The sequence below is a fragment of the Nothoprocta perdicaria genome, unplaced genomic scaffold (assembly GCF_003342845.1).
Source record: "Nothoprocta perdicaria isolate Ctin4 unplaced genomic scaffold, notPer1 scaffold_138, whole genome shotgun sequence".
In the NCBI taxonomy this organism is placed as follows: Eukaryota; Metazoa; Chordata; class Aves; order Tinamiformes; family Tinamidae; genus Nothoprocta; species Nothoprocta perdicaria.
Window position 1 is genome coordinate 2,004,941 of NW_020454516.1, and position 17,429 is coordinate 2,022,369.

The window sequence follows — 17,429 nt, forward strand, 5'->3', positions numbered from 1 at the left end:
CCTAGCTTCAACCCCCAAAACTAGGTTTCACATCCCCAAAAGTTTCCTGGCCAACTACCACAATACTGACAGTGCGTCAGGAGAGAAACTCTCCCACTGGCCTGGTGCCAGGATACCTATCCAGCATCAAAAGGCTTCTTGCGTTTCCAGCACTGCCTTCAACTCTAAATTTACATTTTGCCACATCACATTAGACTGAGGTACCTTCCCAGTACTAACATATTCAGGGACATCACAGTAGCAGTAAATCATTGAAGGGAAGAGAGCTGGTTCAAAATGCATTTATTTACTTTGTTGGAACTAAGCACTAAGCCAGCTTGGTTGTTAGGAATTAAATTGTAAGCAGCAAGACCTGAACTCCAACATTCTCCACGTGGGTGTGCAGAATGGGTCCTGGCATCACCTTGAGCTAAGGCTGCCTGATAAAGCCAGCCAAAGGCAGTTGCTCTAACACGCCTGACGACCAGAAGGAGTAACTTTAGCAAGAGAGTTGGCAACAGAAAATCAAACTATGTAAAAACAGCAACAGGAGTGGTCATCACTTCATAGGACAACTCTCATCTTTAGCTTAAAAGCATTCTTATTCCCAGAAAGTAAACTAGTCCTCCTTTTCCAAAAGTTTACATAGATTACAGCTCATATTGGTAACCCTTTACAGACCAGAAGACTTGGAAGAACATCCCAGTGGGCAAGCAAGTGGGAGAAGCCAATTTTGCTGATCAGGACACATTCAGTTCACTGCCTAGAAACCTGAAGGGAATAACCCTATTGATCAGAAAAGCCTAAGATGATACAGCTCCAAGCAAAGACTTGCATTGTAGCAAGTAGACAGACATAGTACACAGGCAACAAGTTTAACTTGGTTATTTAAAGTAGCCTTTGATTTATTTCTTCTTTGTTCACGTTAGCTAGATGTAGACCACCTTTTTTACCTGGAAGTTGGCCAAACCCAGCAGACCTCCAAGTGCTTGTGCAGCATCACCCTTCTGCCAAAAGGCACAAGGGTCACTCAAGGCCTCCTCAAGCTGTGAAGTCTTCCGAACAAACAAGCAGGGTGGTATTTTATCATTAGTTATTTCTAAACAGGCAGATTCCCCTATCACAAGTAGATAGTGCTATCAAGAACCAACAGACAATACGTCCCTTAAAGGTTCCCGACAGCTTTTCAATCACTTTCTGCACTCCTGCAGCTCACTTAACTCAGGGGGAACAAGAGAGAAGATTTATCTGCAGGTCCTCTTCAATTCGTATTAGATTTCACTTACCAGCAGAAATTGGAAAGTGAAGTCCAAGGCATCAAGGGTGGGTTTTTTTTTCTTTTTTAATTGAACCTGCCAGCCTAATGTAGGCAGGTTGGGAGCTTTCAGCTATATAAAGACTATCATCACCATGAATCAAGCACTTTGAGGGTGGAGAGCTATAGTGTTGACAGTTATGAAGGGAAATTGATCCATCCAGAAGAGCTGGTTTCATAACTCCGTGCTCGAGTGGCACAGAACCTACTTCCGCTCCAGAAGTCTTATATCAGGATGGACATCACACAAATTAACAGCATTAACTGCGGAGTAAGGGCTGATGATTACACTGATGGATCAAGCAGTATGTGCCACATGCCCCGAAGCAGGTGCCCTAAAGACTTAGAGGCTTTGTACTACTCTCCTGGCTGTATAATCCTATCAACTTGGCTAGTTACCATCTCCAGAGAAGAGGGAATGCTTTGGAAGGCTCTCTACAAGGCCTGTGGTATCACAGACACAGAGGATGTCTCCGCATAAAAGTGGCAGCACGGGTCAGGAACAAGGACAGGAGTCAATGATGTTCAGAAAATGAATTGCTGCTCCTTACATCCCATTTTTGCCCTTCAGCTCCCCCAGCACTGCCATAGCTCCCTACCTGAAAGCCAGAATTTGAGTGGACTTGTCTTACAGCCTAGTCTACAGACCACAAACTGCTCTAGGCCTCTGCAACAACCCACTCCCACTAACTAGAATATAGCAACAGTAAAGGACTAACTGTGGAAGAAGCAGCATTCCCAGCAGAGCTATCCCTGCACTGGAGTGTTTCTCGCCCAATGGACACGGGTTGGGATTTGTAAGGCTCATGGCAGCCTCTTGACAGGTCTCCATGACAACACATTCGGTGCTGCTCGACAGGCAACCCAAGCAGCAGAGGTTCTGCTTCCTTTGAAAGCCTCTAACACTTGCAGGACATCCCGTACCACACCAGTAACGGGGTTACGGGTGCAGCTCGTCTACGCCCTACACTCCAAAGGGGCCACAGCGCAGTTGTCAAAGCCAAAACTGAGCGTTCCTCATACCACCAGACCTCAGGCTTCCAGGACGTGCAGAAAAGCAGAGCCAGGTTCAACCTGGCAGCGTAGCGGTGCGATTTCCCATTCTTGAAGCGTGTGCCTGACCTTTGGACCTTCTGGACTACAGCAACTGGGACTACAGTCACATGCCCTGCATTCTGGTAGGCGTATAATCACTTCCTAACCCAGGTCAAACGCCAGAAGATACAAGAGGGACAGTGTTGTTCAGCAATACGCACAAGCAGATGTACATGGATGGAAGCAAAGGCAGCTGGCTGAGTGAAGGTACCACCGCATAGCGTCTCGGAAGCTCTTTAGTCCTGCTGTAGTTGTTGCCGAGCAGAGGACAACCGACCCCATCAGCTAAGTACCCAGAACAAGCAACATTTGTTGAAAGGCTAAGCCAGCTTTGGAGAACAGTGGTTTCTTGTGTAAATACAGAGAATATTTAAACCGAACAAGCTGAGCTAAATAACCTGCTCCTTAAAATAAGGGGTAAAATGAACAAAAGCCAATTCCCACTTTCCCTAAGGACACAGCTAGCAGCTCAGGACTTGTCCTGTAGTATAAGCACACAGGAGTAAGAACAGTCAGTGCAATTTCCAAGCTATAGAAATGAAGACATAACCCATTTTAATTGCTAGTCCACCCATCCCCTTAAGCATTAGGAATATCCAGCATGTTAAATGGAACCAAGTACCAACACAGCTGCCTTCAAAGTTTTAAAGTTTAAACCTCATCTAATTGTACAAAGGAAGTATGCACTATTTGCTAAACTCTGTTTCAAATACAGAATACATTCCCAGTTATTAATTGGCAGTGCCAATTAGCAACCCACTCGTCTGACAGGTGGGATGGACACAGACAACCACACAGAAATGCAGCACAACATGAAAAATCAATTTAAATCCATTTGCTTTTTAGTGGTAAGGACCCAGGATATACACAAACAGCTAAAGAAGTCACTTTCATGGGTACAAGTAGCTTTCATCAGCATTTCTTCAGTTTGCTATATCAGGAGTTAAAACAACTCCAAAGTTCCCTTTTCTAGTCTCTCCAAGCCTCTACTTCTGTATATCCAAGCTAGTAGTTTTAGCATATGGTTTATAGAAAAAAGATGCACTTTCCTAGAATCCCATACTGAAATCAAACTAACATCCTGAGATGCTTCATACCAATATCACTGAACTCTTTTCCTTATTCTCCGCAGACAGCACAGGTATTTCTTGTACCAAAGTAAGATGGGCTGAAGAAAAACAATTAATCCCCCATCCACACACACAAAAAGGCACATTGGGGGAAAGAATAATAAAAAAACACTAGGTTTAAGTGACAAGTTGGTTCTCCCTTTTCCCAGCTCACTCAATCCATACAAAGAGGCAGCAAGACCCACATGGAAGTTACGAAGCTGGTACAGACCTCAACACATCGCTGCTCTCCTAATGCTGACTAGTGAGTCCTGCCAAGGAGCTCATTTTAAGGCCAGAAATAATTAAATGTTTTGAATATTTCTGCTATAAATAGGACAGATGAGTTCAGCTCCAACAACTTGTTTGGATATCCAATAAAACTGAGAGTGGATTGGGGGTGGGGGAAACATTTAACCCTCTCTGTTCCTTCAGGGGAAGATGACATTAATGGACAGATCTAGAACTGTTACATAAAATAAAGAGACAAGAAGTACCTGAAGCTATGATTCTAAAAAAGGGGGGAAAAAAAGGGATTTTTATGACCTAGAAAGCTATGAAGTGTCATAATTCATCACACAATAGGTCTGTCTACTCTTGAGAGCTCTAAATTGCTTTTCTCTTGAATGGTCTGCATGCATGGAGAGGTAACTCTGTCAAGGCTACCCAAATTACTGTTGAAGTTGGCATTTAGTGTTCTCTGGTGAAAGGGACAGAAATGCTGCAGGGAGACTTCATTAAAACGAAGCTGTACAACAACATAAAGTCAACCTTCCAACCCAGCTCTTTTCAGGAAGCACGTATAGAGGTAAGAAAGTCCTGAAAGCAGAGATCAAGGCAGCAGAAGCAGAAACTCTGACACATGCAGAGATGGCTTTTTGGAAAGTATGTCCTCAATCCAAGGAGAAGGATACGCTTCTCCACAGCTACGAGGAAAAACTTGGAGGGCAGGGACAGTGACAAAGCATGCTTTCCATCCTTCTTCCACTCTGCTTAAAAATCCCAGCTATTATTAGCACACCGAAGGACCTAACAGGATCTCTACCCACAAGAAGATTCAGCAGGACTTTCCAGCTCCCTCAAAAATACCCTGCTGCTTGAGAGGACTAAGGTAGATTAAGGTAAGGGAGAGCACTAAGAAAAGAGCCCTTCTCCCCTTTAATACCTATCCCCCAGGGTCCTGAGGTTGGGAACTGGAATACGCTAGAGCTGACAGTGCCCTAATTCACAGTGGGCTCCAGGAATCACATGCAAAAGCTCTGCAGACTCTTCAGGCTAACCAGACCTTGCAGCCCATGCTAGATTTAAACTAGGCAGCAGCTTGCTTGCACTTCTGAATATGATTTTACATCGGGCTGTGCTTATCTGAGTCTAAGAATTAAATTCTTATTGACTAGCTATATTCTGTCAGTATTTCCTATATATTTTAAGGTCCTAACTGTATTTTATATATAATTCACACACGTCAACAACTGATTGAGAGAACAGCTAGCCCAAACCAAGGTGAAGGGAGATCAGAGTGAGATGTCAAACGCACTTAACTCCCTGCTTAATTTTTAAAGCAACACCCAGAGTAGTTTTAATCACCAAACTGTATCTGTACAGTATAATTTTAATAAAAGCTTCAGTGTGAATTTCAAAGAATGAACAATACAAGGAGAGACTGTTTACATTAAGGAATAACCTTCTCTAGTTTGTAAATCTAAAAAATCTGATACTGTTGCTACCATCAGGCAACTTCATTAGTGTTTTACAAGTCCTCCCTTTTCCTCCTAAGAAAGGGAGGCAAATTCTTAACCTGGTAGCCTTACTACCACACACACCCTGGCTGAACGGGAAGTGCAGCCAGGGGAACACAATGTGTTCAAACAAGATTAGTGAGTAGTGGAAGAGAGCCCAGATCAAGGAGACCTGGAAACAGGAAAAATAGAAAAAAAAACACACAACCACACACAAGTCTTACTTTAGCAAGAATTTAAACAAGCAAACAAGAGGAAAAAAAAAAAGTTTTGCACGTGTTCTTTATCTCCACTCCCTATCTCACACTGGAGCAGGAGATCCTTCTCACATAATAAATATATATACATATAACTGATACAACACCTAATTGTGCCCATATACCTCACTCCCACACCTGCCCTTCACGTTTTCCAGCTGTGTCAGGCATCAGCTGCATGGCTTCACAGAAGCCTTTCTCCAAGTCAGAGCTCAAAGTACATTTCTTCTGCCAACAGGACAGCACAAGTCACTGCCTCTTGCCACCTGGTCCCCTCCCCAGCACCTCTTCAAAGCTGCTGTAATTAATAGCTCTGCCAAGCCCAACCACTCATTGACAGCCCGCTCCTGCCTTTACTTGTCCCCAGCACCATGTAGACCCACGCTGCCTTTCCCCATACTTTTGCTGCTTGCTCGATGCTGTGAAGAGTCAAACCAACAAAGCAAACCAGCAAAACAAAGTGTATTGCCCTAAGAGTCCAGGGAGCAGTGGCACTGAACAGCTTTGGCATCTGCAGGCCATCGGGTCACTCCAGTTGTACGATGAACAGTACAGCACCGTTGCCCTGTGTTGGCACAGCTGTCCAAGGGCCGCACAGGAACTTATCTGGAATAAATACAGGTTGATGTGCAACTCTGCAGCCTCTGAAATAGGTCTATCAGGAGCACTGAGAGGAGAGGCACAAGCTGCTAGACTCAGCACTGGTGCCAAAAAGAAGAGAAAAAAAAAGTCTGACCAACTACAACCTAGTCACAAACTGGAAAATTTCTCCAGACTCTCCTCATGCTCAAGTACAGCTAAGCAGAGTGTTCATGTGGACACTGACTTAGTGTTATGTGATAACGCTGCAAAGATGGGGAGACAACTGGTGTGTAACTGGATCAGACCGTGTGCTGCCAAGGATTTGTCTAGATTTGAAAGTGCTCAGATTTAGGCTGGATTAGCCAACGCACTTGTTAAACTTCAGTTAAAGACAAGGCTGCCTTCCTCTGCACACGCAGGCTAACACCACCCCTAGTTTTGTCACCAAATTGGGCTAGGATGTGCAGCTAGTGGGAAAGTCTTGGGGTTGGCACACTGCTTTCCACCTTATAGAAGGGTTCTTTGAATGATCTCCTGCTGCAGGGGCTTCATCTACCAATGGGTGTCCCTCTACAGTTCTTAATTTCCAAGTAGGAAAGGTAATCCTTGATAAAGGTCCAAGGATGCTGTAAAACACTGGCATTTTAGTAGCTCAGTTCCATGTCATCATTCCAGTACAAAGGGCTCAAGACTCTTACCTAGGCACCTTTAACATCATTCATGCTATTTGTTGTCACAGAAGCCTCAAACACTTCTAGCAGAAGTAACAGAAGACTCTTTAAGAGTGCCTTCCCAAGACAGCAAATGCTGTTGTCACTTATAACCTTGTAGTTCCTCACTAGCCTCACCTAGCACCAAGTTCAGCTTTGGAGAGAAAAAAAAAAAAAAAAAAAAAAAAAAAAGGAAAAAGTAATTCCAGAGGTAGGGCAAGCCCCATCGTTCTCTTGAAAGGGCCAAACACAAAAGGGAAACAGGTTATTCCTTCTCAAAGTTTTCAGTTTGAATATATCTAGTCAATCTAACTCCTTTTCTTTAGGACAGCACACAACACACAGAAGCCGCAAGCAGTTTAATATGTAACTTTTGCTTGGGCAGAGAAGGAAGAAAATACTGAAGTCCTGAAAAGTATAACAATAAATGTAGTTTTCAGGGGTTCTCTACAGTACTATTAGTTCTAACGAGATCCCAAACCTGCTCCCCTATGAAGAGCATTAGTTACGGCAAATCCCTAGACAACTTCTGTACTAAAAAAGGTCTAAAGGGGGTTTGACACACTAGCTTTTAGATACATTTCCTTTTAAGTAGTTTGTACTACATTCTCTCCGTCCTCCCAGAGACAAGCTTAAAACTCTGCTGTTTGGAAGATACGCCAACAGCCCTGCAGGCAGCTTTAATGCCATGTTTGGAATCACATGGCTGTCATTAACCAGAACAATCCCCTCGTATTAGATCAGAATTACACAAAGTGCTCAAGAAAGCATTTCTTGTTAAAGTAAGACAACTAAATCAACTTTCTTAAAATAAGTTATGTCGAGCACCTTAACTTGATTTTCAACAGCAGACATTTTTCACTACTGCTTTTTGCAAGCAGTACGGAAGCTACTGACTCCAGGTCCAGCAGTTTATCTGCTCTATACTGTCCACACAAGTTCAACACTGTGAGGACTTCACATTACGCAGAGGATTGACAAATGGTACCTTCCGATTATCAGTTATTTAACATGTTTGGAGTTAAACACATTACTGGAAAAGAAACAGCCACAAGCAAAAGCCAAAGACCCTTTCCTACATTGACTGAGAAGCTGAAAATATAACAGGGGAGAAGAGTTGGGGGGAGAACTACTTTTCCAAGCACGGTCAGCATACAAGCAGTCATACTTGCACAGCAGTATAAGCAGCTGGCATTTTCTTCAAAGAGGCTGCTACAGAGTTTATCTCAGTGGAAAAAGTCTTGCTCTTCTGATTTTGCTACACAACATATGAGAAGGCACTTCATGTATTTTACCAAGACCATAAGACCAGTAAAGTCAACATGATTCAAGCTAAGCTGACAAGGGAAGGAAAAAGATGTATTATGATTTGACACCAACTACCAACTGACACCCGATTCTGCCCTCGCTGAGCAAAAAATGTATAGAGGTAATCTCACTTCTATTCTCATCAGTAACCATTTACTACAACTTGTATTCCGAAACCCGCCTGCAGTCTGTGCAGCATTTAATTAGTACAAGTCTTCAGTTCTGCTAACTTCTAGGTTTTGATTTCTATTTCAGTCTCTCAAAAAAACCTGACAGGGCTTGCAGTAACACACACCACACCTTGCCACGCAGCCTCCGAAATGAGGGCCAACTGTGTTTTTTCTTCTGCATTGACACTAAAACAGGGACTACAGCTACAACAAGGGAAAAAACATACTGGACAAGAAGAAAGGAGACGAGACACCTCCCCTGCCAGCAGAAGTGTATCGGGATATCTCCCCAAGTTCACATGCTGTAAATAGAGGCCCAGTAACTGAGCTGCAAGCCAAGTCCCAGAGGCACCAAGTGCCAAAAGGCACCTTGTGCAGTCTTACAAGTCGAACAGCTCTCTCTCTTATCTATTCCTCTAGGAAAGAGGGGAGCAGGGCAAGGGACTAAGAACTTTGTCTTTCATAAACTGCTGCTGCAAATGCCTAAATGGACTTCTTGGTTATAATATTTATTGGATTTTCTGTTAGTCCTGATCACGAGTTCACTCAGCAGATTACTGTTATCAAACAAGACCTCTGCTCAGCTAGCTTTTACCAGACTACTGTAGATCTTATGTGGCTCAGAAGTGCCAACTTGGATGTCAAATACCTTGCTTTACATTTTTCTACACCTAAATAGGAGCCAGTCACTAACAAACATAATACCAATGCAGCTATTTTTCTACGTAGCTAGTGGTGAGGGGATAAGAGCTATTTAGCTTCACAGATCATATTGAGTGCTAAGAGCTACTGGCATCAGATATGAATTAATCTTGCTACCTCAATTCCTGCAGGAGCAGGAGTTCTTGTTGGCCGACTCCAACTAACAAGAGATCATTTCAGCACATAAACAACCTGCTATACACAGCGAGATACACCAAGTTGTGTGCCTTCCCAAAAGCAAAAGATAAAGAAGAATATCCTCCTTCTCCTCTGCCGCAACATAAAGGTTCCAGTCAGACAAGAACAGGTAGCTGCTTGCCTTGTATTAATTCACAAACAAGCTGTGAGATGATCTAGAGTGTATTACAGAGGATAATGGGCACAGTTACCTTTAAGTCCTGGGAGAGAGATCCAGTCAAATAAGAGTTTAAAGTGGGAGGGAAAGAAAAGTTCTTTGAGTTCTCCAGATCTCATTTCAGGTTACCTAACTGGGCAGAGAAACAAGTTTTGAAATTTAATCCCCTTCTGAGTTGTTCCAAACTTATAACGAACATGCTTTAAAATGCTTCTTTGGCAAACACAGAAAGTTTTATTTTCCTAGAAATGAACACGAGAAAACATGTATTAGTTTCCTACAGAAATAAACATAAGTTAGAAGTCAAACAAGTTGACTACCAATGTCCTTGGAACATTAAGAACTATTACATATTGATCTGCTGTTGGAAAAGACTTGATTATAACCCTTGTCCTCACTGAAGTTATTCACTTCTGATTAATCATTTCTTCACAGCTAACTGAAATAGCAGACAGCTTTAGCAATGTTTGCAAATCTATTTCAAACTTACTCTTGGAAGAGATCCGTTTGTTCCAGCATTTCAGAGGCAAATCCCAGTCCCATATTATTCATCTAAACCAATCCCCTATACACAACACCAGAATCTCAGACTCATCTCTAAGTCAGGACAATATTCTAAGTGTCAACCTTCAGAAAACGAGAAAAACTATTCCCACCTTCCCTCCTAGATAATTTAATATTGAAGTTTAGGTTACTAAAAAGGTTTTACCCAAAGAAACCTATGGTTCTCCAATAGGGAGTTAAGGCTTTTCTTCAAGAATACAAGTATTTCCAAGATTTCTATTCATGAATGACATATACAACAAGTCTGAAACATCTCATTTCATGCTTTATTCAGCTTAAAGATTAACTTTAAATATTTAGTGATAGTAGAGCAAGTTTGAGATATTAACACTGGATTCAGAGACGGGCTGGAAAATGGCACTCAAACTAGCAGCCTATAGATCACATTCTAGGCACAGCATGAAATAGCGACGACAACAACAAACCCCACAAAATTCAGTCTAATTTTAAAGTTAAATCCCCCCATTCAAAGGGGGACATGTCCAAATGTCAAAGCACTATCTTCAGGAAGGGGCCTGTTCATCAGCACATGACAGTAGCAAAAGCTGCCTCAAACTCACACTGTAAAGTCAGGCTTAAGTGAACTTTGACAGTTTTCCCCTATGAATGTGCTACTCATCCTGGCACAGCTAAAAGCTTTCACAGACTGTGCTGATATGTACAACAGTTGACTAGCACAAAGTACAAAGTTAAGACTTATCTTAGTCCTGAAGTGGCATCTGGGATGCAACTTCAGCTGAAGACTAACACACCACCACAGTCAATCATGAAAGCAAGAAAAATATAGAAATTAATTTACCTACGGCTCAGCTTACTCAGTACATCAGCTTTTTTGTAACTAGGCAAAATCTAAAATCATAGAAGTTGAGAAACTGCTACACAGGCGTTCCTCTAATACAATGGAGGGAAAATAGAAACTACAAATAAAAAGCTTCTCCTCTCCAACACACACCTTTTTATATGCAGTCCAGCTAGCTTGAGTTAGCACATCTATCTTTATTAGGAAAGAGAGAAAACAAACACTACTTATCAAGCTGAGTTGCTCCGGTCATTGATAGTTCATTGATCTAGTCTAGAAGCAAACATTAATCAGTACTATTTAACCCAAAATGCTACAGACTCCTGCGAGGCCTGGCTCAAGCACTCAAATCCACGTGACATCAACGAGAGCTGCCCAACCTCCTAAATTAGGAGGGTCTCCCATGTTTCAAGGAATGCACAGAACAGTTTCACTTGGACTATTTTAAAAGCACATTCTTGGCAGTGCTAAGGGGCCGTGGGGCAGGGGATTGCCATGTAAAGGGATGAAGCCAACCTTCCCCAACCCCACTCCCCGCATTCACAAGATTTCAAACTGAAACAGCACAGAACTATTGCAGAACAAGGGCTGGCGGGTGAACTGTAACATCATTAATGACTCTGCTGTAAGACAGAGCCTAATAGCTATTAAGCAACAACAACAGTAACACTGGAGCAGTTACAGGCCTCTCCTGTTACATTCCTTTTCTGGTTGCTATTCCTGTCTACTACTATGGCTTTCCTGCACAGAAAGCTTTTCTGCAGGATTGCACAGATCATCCACACTTGCACATGCAGTCTGTCAAATAGTTTTTTTTTTTCCCCAAGCCTAAAATAGGTGGGTAACTTCACAATGGCTTGGGTAACTTCAAGTGTACTTGTCTCCAGCACTAGTGATGACACAGCTACCTTAAACGTGATTTATTGCGGGTGTGCTCATGCTTTTTTGACTCTTGGAAAGTTATGCAATAGTCTAATGCTTTTGGATTAAGCTGTGCACTGCTTAAAGAAGTACAGTACAGCAGTATTCATAAAAAAAATCCTCAATACAGTGTCAAATCCTCCACACATGACCTCTGCCCTATTTTTAATGTATTGAAACCACAACGCTGCCCCACACACGCGCAGGCGCTGCCACAGTTTGGAAGGGTATTGCCCTGTCCTCTGCTGTCCTCCTAAAGGAGTCACCAGAGGGGCCACCTGGCACCTGCCACTTCACAGCGCCCAGAGGCTGCCCAGGCCCTAGCTGGCTTGCAAAACAAGCGGCCAATATGACAAAGGGCAGCCGGGATGTGCCCGGTTCCATATGCCTGCCGCGCGACTCCTGCTTATTTCAGGAGGGAAACATTGAGGTATTTCAATGGCAGTGCTCAGCTCTGAAGCCCTTTGGGGTTCTGGCGGAGGGTTTGAAGATACCCCGGGGGCTGTAGCTGCATTAGGAGAAGGCCAGGAGCGCGCAGGCTCGAGGCCACCTGAGGCTACGCGCGGAGCCGGAGCTGCCCGCCGTGGCTGCCAGGGATGGGGGCCCTGGCGGCTCCGGGGCCGGGCGAGACAGCGGCGGCGCCGCCAGCTCCTTCCCTTGGCGGCGTCGCCCGGCGCTGCCCCGGGGGTGCCCGCGGGCCGCTGCGCACGGGGAGGTCTGTCACCGGCCGCAGCCCCCCTCACGCGCGGGGGGCGCGGGGCCGGCGGCCGCCCTCGCCATTTTGAGGCGGGAGGGGGGGAAAACACCCACCCCCCCAACCCCCGCGCCATTCCCCGCGCGCCGCCGCCCGCGCCGAGCATCCGCGCCGCCCGCCGCAGGCCGGGCCGCGTTACCTGCCGGCTCGGGCCGCTGCCGGGCCGGCCCCGCGCGCCGCCCGCGCCGCGCCGCGTCCCCTTCCGCCATCTTGTCCGCGTTTAAAATTAACTCGCCGTGACGTCAGAGCTCCGCCGACAGGACCTTTATCGCCCGCCGGCGGCGGCGCGCGCGACAGCGGCGCGCGCGGCCGCGCCGGGTCCTAACGCCCGCGCCCCGCCCCGCCCCTGGGCGGGGCTGCGCACGCGCGGCCCGCCCACGGACCGTTGGCCGCGGCGCATGCGCACGCGCGGCCCGCCCACGGACCGTTGGCCGCGGCGCATGCGCACGCGCAGCCCCCGGCGGGCCGTTGGCCGCGGCGCATGCGCACGCGCAGCCCCCGGCGGACCGTTGGCCGCGGCGCATGCGCACGCGCAGCCCCCGGCGGGCCGTTGGCCGCGGCGCATGCGCACGCGCAGCCCCCGGCGGGCCGTTGGCCGCGGCGCATGCGCAGTTCCGCCGCGCGGCCGTTGGCGGCCGCCGCGCGCCGTTCCGGGCAGGTTTTTGTGCCCGTCAGGCCGGGGCAGGAGGGTGATTCTTTTTTGGGAGGCTCCTGCCCTGGGACTGCAGCTGTTAGACAGGCGCCTTGGGGGCTTCTCTAGGGGAAAAGCCGGTGTGGGAGCAGCAGGATAGGCCCGTGGTACTGCCGCCGCCCAAGGGAAATCCACCTGGATCTCAGGCTTGTTTGCAGAGAGGAACGTGTGCCCTCCCTCGCAAGGGACCCGTGGTTTCCTATGTATTTTTCCCAAGTGACGCTGCCTCAGAGCATCTCACTGTGCCCAGGGGCATTCTCGGCCCCTCTCTGCCATGCAAACGACCTGTGAGCTGCTACGTTTACCAGGGCAGAGCCTAATGGAGGACTTAGCACAGCCTAGGACCCGGTCCGATGCTCTCAGCTCTGCCTTTGGAGCACAGAATTAAGGATAGAGCAAGGAAGAGAACTCAGAGGAAGCAGAAAGCACCTTGGGAGGAGAGGAAAATTCCCTTTAGCAGCTTTCCTGACCTGCAGCCGCCCTTTGTGCTTGGGCTTTTAGCAAGCAACAGTGCCCGTGTGCGAGAGGAGAGCAGCCCCTCACAGGACACTCGAGGGGGAGACATGTCCCCTTCTCTCCTTGGCAGCAACTCCAGAGCTGCCCCTCTGGGGAGGGAGAATGCAGCAACACGGCATTTTTGCTGCCACCGGATGCTGGGACACGTGTTGGCGGGCTGCAGGAAGCGCCTGCGGGTGCCACCGCAGGACGAGCCCTGCCATTTCACCGGGATCTCCGCACGCAAACCTGGGAGCGCAGCCCCAGTGCTGCATGTCTTGGAAAGGAGGTGCAATCGGTTCTCCGCCTGGATTAAGGATTTAAATCCAGAGGCAGTGAGCAAGCTCGGGGAGCTATGGATTCTGGAGGCTCTCTGGAGGGAGGCTCTCTTGCCTGCCCTGCCCTCCCTCCCGCAGGCAGCGTGGCTGAAACTTTCCCAGGATTAAAGAGCAAAGTGGCTTTCTCCTGCTCGTGAAAATGATGCTCTCCAGGCAGCTGAAGCTCTCACGTGAAAACGTTCACTCCTATCATTTGGCCCAGGCATCTTCCTCCAGGCAGGATCTTTGCGGGGTTTGTATAAACACGGCGCACTTTCCACCACAGCGTTACGCAAGAGCATAACGAGATGAAGCCCCTTCTAAAGATCAGGATGGATCCTGGCTTCTTTGAAGGGGGCAGCGCTGCTCGCAGAGCACTAACACCCCCGCAGACCCTGGGCTGTCCCCTTGCAGGGACTGCCCTACCTGAAGCTGAACTTTCCTGCCAGCCTTGCATGGGGAATGTGGCTTCTTCCTCACCTGCAGCTCGGCGCGTCTGGACCCGCCTCTGTGGCCAAAGGGAGACGAGCCAGGACAAGCCCTGCCGCCAGGGAGCACGTACACACACGGATAAAACACTAGTGTGGTGAGATCATTTTACACAGCTTTAAACAGCTTTTTCTCATCTGGCTTGGGCTGCTCCAGGTACTTCAGCATTCAGCTCCCTCCGAGACGCGGAGCTGCCTCTGCGCTGTTAGGGAACCTTAGAGAGGGGAGGCCCCAGCGCTGCGCCCATCATCAGCACTGCCCAGCCTCAGCAAGGACACAAATCCTTGGACCTGTTGCTCTTTATTGTAATAAAAGAGACTAACTGCTTAACACGCTGCAGGCACAGGCTGTAGCTTCCCGAGCGCAAGCGAGCGCTGCCTCGCGGGGCAGCTCCGCTCCGCAGGGCCACACGTCGCTGCCCGACGCCGCTTTGGGCATCGCCAGGGATGGGCTCCGCTTAGGGGAGGGATACAGATGTGCGTCCCCAGGGCAGTTCCCTGGCGCAGGCAGGGATGGGAGCTGCTTCCAGCAGCAGCGTGGACACTCTAGAGGTGCAGGGGACACCCAGCAGGGCCAGGGTGACCTCTTGGCTCTATGCTGGGACCTGGCTCTGGAGCACAGAGATTTCACTCCTAAACAGGAGTGAAATCTCCTCTGGCACGAGGCCAAAAGCTGGGGTGAGTCGAGGCTGTGAAGCGCCAGGCCGCACTCTGCGATCCAAACTTGCAGTCTAATCTCAGGGCTAAGCCTAGGACACAAAACAAAATGTGCCATTTATCTTTCTGGATTAAACGCGGTGGATTTAACGAGCTGTAATCGACTCCCACTGAAATCTGCAACACGTGCTAGCAAAACGATGGCTAATCTTGCGCCAAGCCCCATCTTATGCGGCCTAGCAGTGCCATGGCCTTGGACAACTGCAGTGAAACAAGAAGTTGAGTTTTTGCAGCACTCAGATGATGATGAGGAGGAGAATGATGATGATGATGAGAGCAGGGTGCCACCCTGTCCCATCCCCACTGCACTCCCCGCTGGCCGGGCAGGGACGAGGGTTACCTGTTTTGTGCAGATCAAATCGCACTCATTTGGGAGAGCGAGCGAGGGCCTTTCTGCTCCTCTCACCCCTCTGCCCGCCCTGGTAAGCGCAGACGGACTGGAGGCTGGGCCGCCCAGCCCCACTTCATTGGAGAGCCAGCGTTTAAGACCTTGCTGCTTGAACCCTGATTAAAGGGTGCACGAGCTGCACAAAGGACAGCTTACAGCATCTGGAAGGGTGTCAAGGAAAAACCAAGCAGGATTATCTTGCTGAGGAGCTGGGTCAAGCCAACGTCCCTCCATGCTCTGGGGGCAGCTGGGGTGTCCACAGCCGAGCCCCCTGCGCCCCTCCGTCTTGCAGCGTTTGAGTGTTGAGCAAGTCGCTGCAAGAAGAGAACCAGGGCAACCTGGCCACTACGTTTCCACCGTGCCCTCATTCCTGGGACGTCTCCCATCTGGAAAAGCGCCCACCTGATCATCCAGAGCTCGAGGGACCGGCCTCAGGCACCTCATGGGGCTCGGGCACCTTGGGCCAAGCTGCTTTTGCCGATTCCCTGCTCCCAGCTCAGTCACCCGCCACTGGCGCCCGTCTCCCTGCGCACGGACACGGGAGAGGACAGGCTGGCTGCGCGTGCTGGGACACAGCTTGCTAGTGGCCTTGGCCTTAAAGAACTGCTCAAAGGGCAAGATGAGGAAATGCATCAAATCCAAAATGCCCTCGGGGGGTGCCACAGCTCCAGGTAAACCTCGGTGAGCGGCCGCCAAGCCCTGCTCCTGCGTGGGGCTGCAGACGATTGCGAGAAATTGCCAGACAAACCCAGCTTTGTTTCTGCTTTCCCCTGGGCTCTTGCAAAATCCATGGCCAAAATTAAACAGCACAGAAGCAAAGTGGCACAGAATAAAAGCTAAAGTGACAAAAAGCAAATGCAAAGGGGAAGCAGAGCAGGAGGCAGGGAGGGAGGGCAGGGGCACTGGGCCCCTGTGAGAGCCACTCCTCCTAAGCCAGCCCCAAAGGTTTGGAGGCAGGTTTGGAGGCAGGGAAGGGGCACGAATCTGCCTCCCAGGCCTCCTGGATTACAGCGCTTACACAAGCAGGATCAAATCCAGGTTTCTGGGCTGGCTGTTTTGTAACTCCGTTCTCAGGAGAGGGGTGGTGGTGGTGCCCAAAAGCCGGAGGGACACACGGAGGCCTTGGCCTCCCCAGAGGGCCTGCAGCTGGAGCCGGTGGCAGCAGCTGCTGCCCAGCCCCACGCTGAGCCCGTGTGCTTCACGTGCAAACAGCTGCAGTTACCTTACGCCGAGGCCAAAGCTACCTTCTCGCCACAGAACGGGGAGAAAACATCCACGTGACAGCAAGGGGCCTGCCAGGCAGCTGTGCTAGTCAGCAGCCAAGCAGGCCGCGCAGCTTCACAGGCCGCAGATGCTCTTGCATCTTGCCGAAGTTAGAGATGCACGAGGATCATTACAAGGCACAGACAACCCTTCCTATGCCTGCACAGCAGCAAAAAGACGAAAAGCCTCATTAAAGAAAATAAGCCTGTTTAAACATAGCTAAAGCACTCCAGTTTCAGTCCTACCTTCAAAAGTCAGAGCTTGTTTTTAAATTTAAAACGCTCCCAGAAAAAAATGAGAAGTGAAAACCCAAGCATGGGAAATTTACACTCTAAACTCATATGGAAACTTGATTTAACTGTATTTCGGACAGAAGTCACAAAATAACTTTAAAGAAAGGATTAGGCAGGTCGCTGGCTGGCCAGGCGCTTTCTCAGGCTCACTGAAACCTCTGGGCACGGCGCTTATCTGAAGTCACTGACTTAATCTGATTTAGCAACTCCAGAGCTGTGGTTAACAGCAGAAAAAATAGAAGTGTAATCTCCATTACATGCAAATAATCCCTTCCCTGGTGCAACACACAGGCTGCAAGTTTACACTTAGAGGATGGAGAAAGCGTCAGGTAACGCAGCCTGTGCTGCCCAGAACAGCCAAATCTGGCAGGACCAACTGCTAAAATAACAGAAAATGAGACCCACGGAGAAGAAAGTT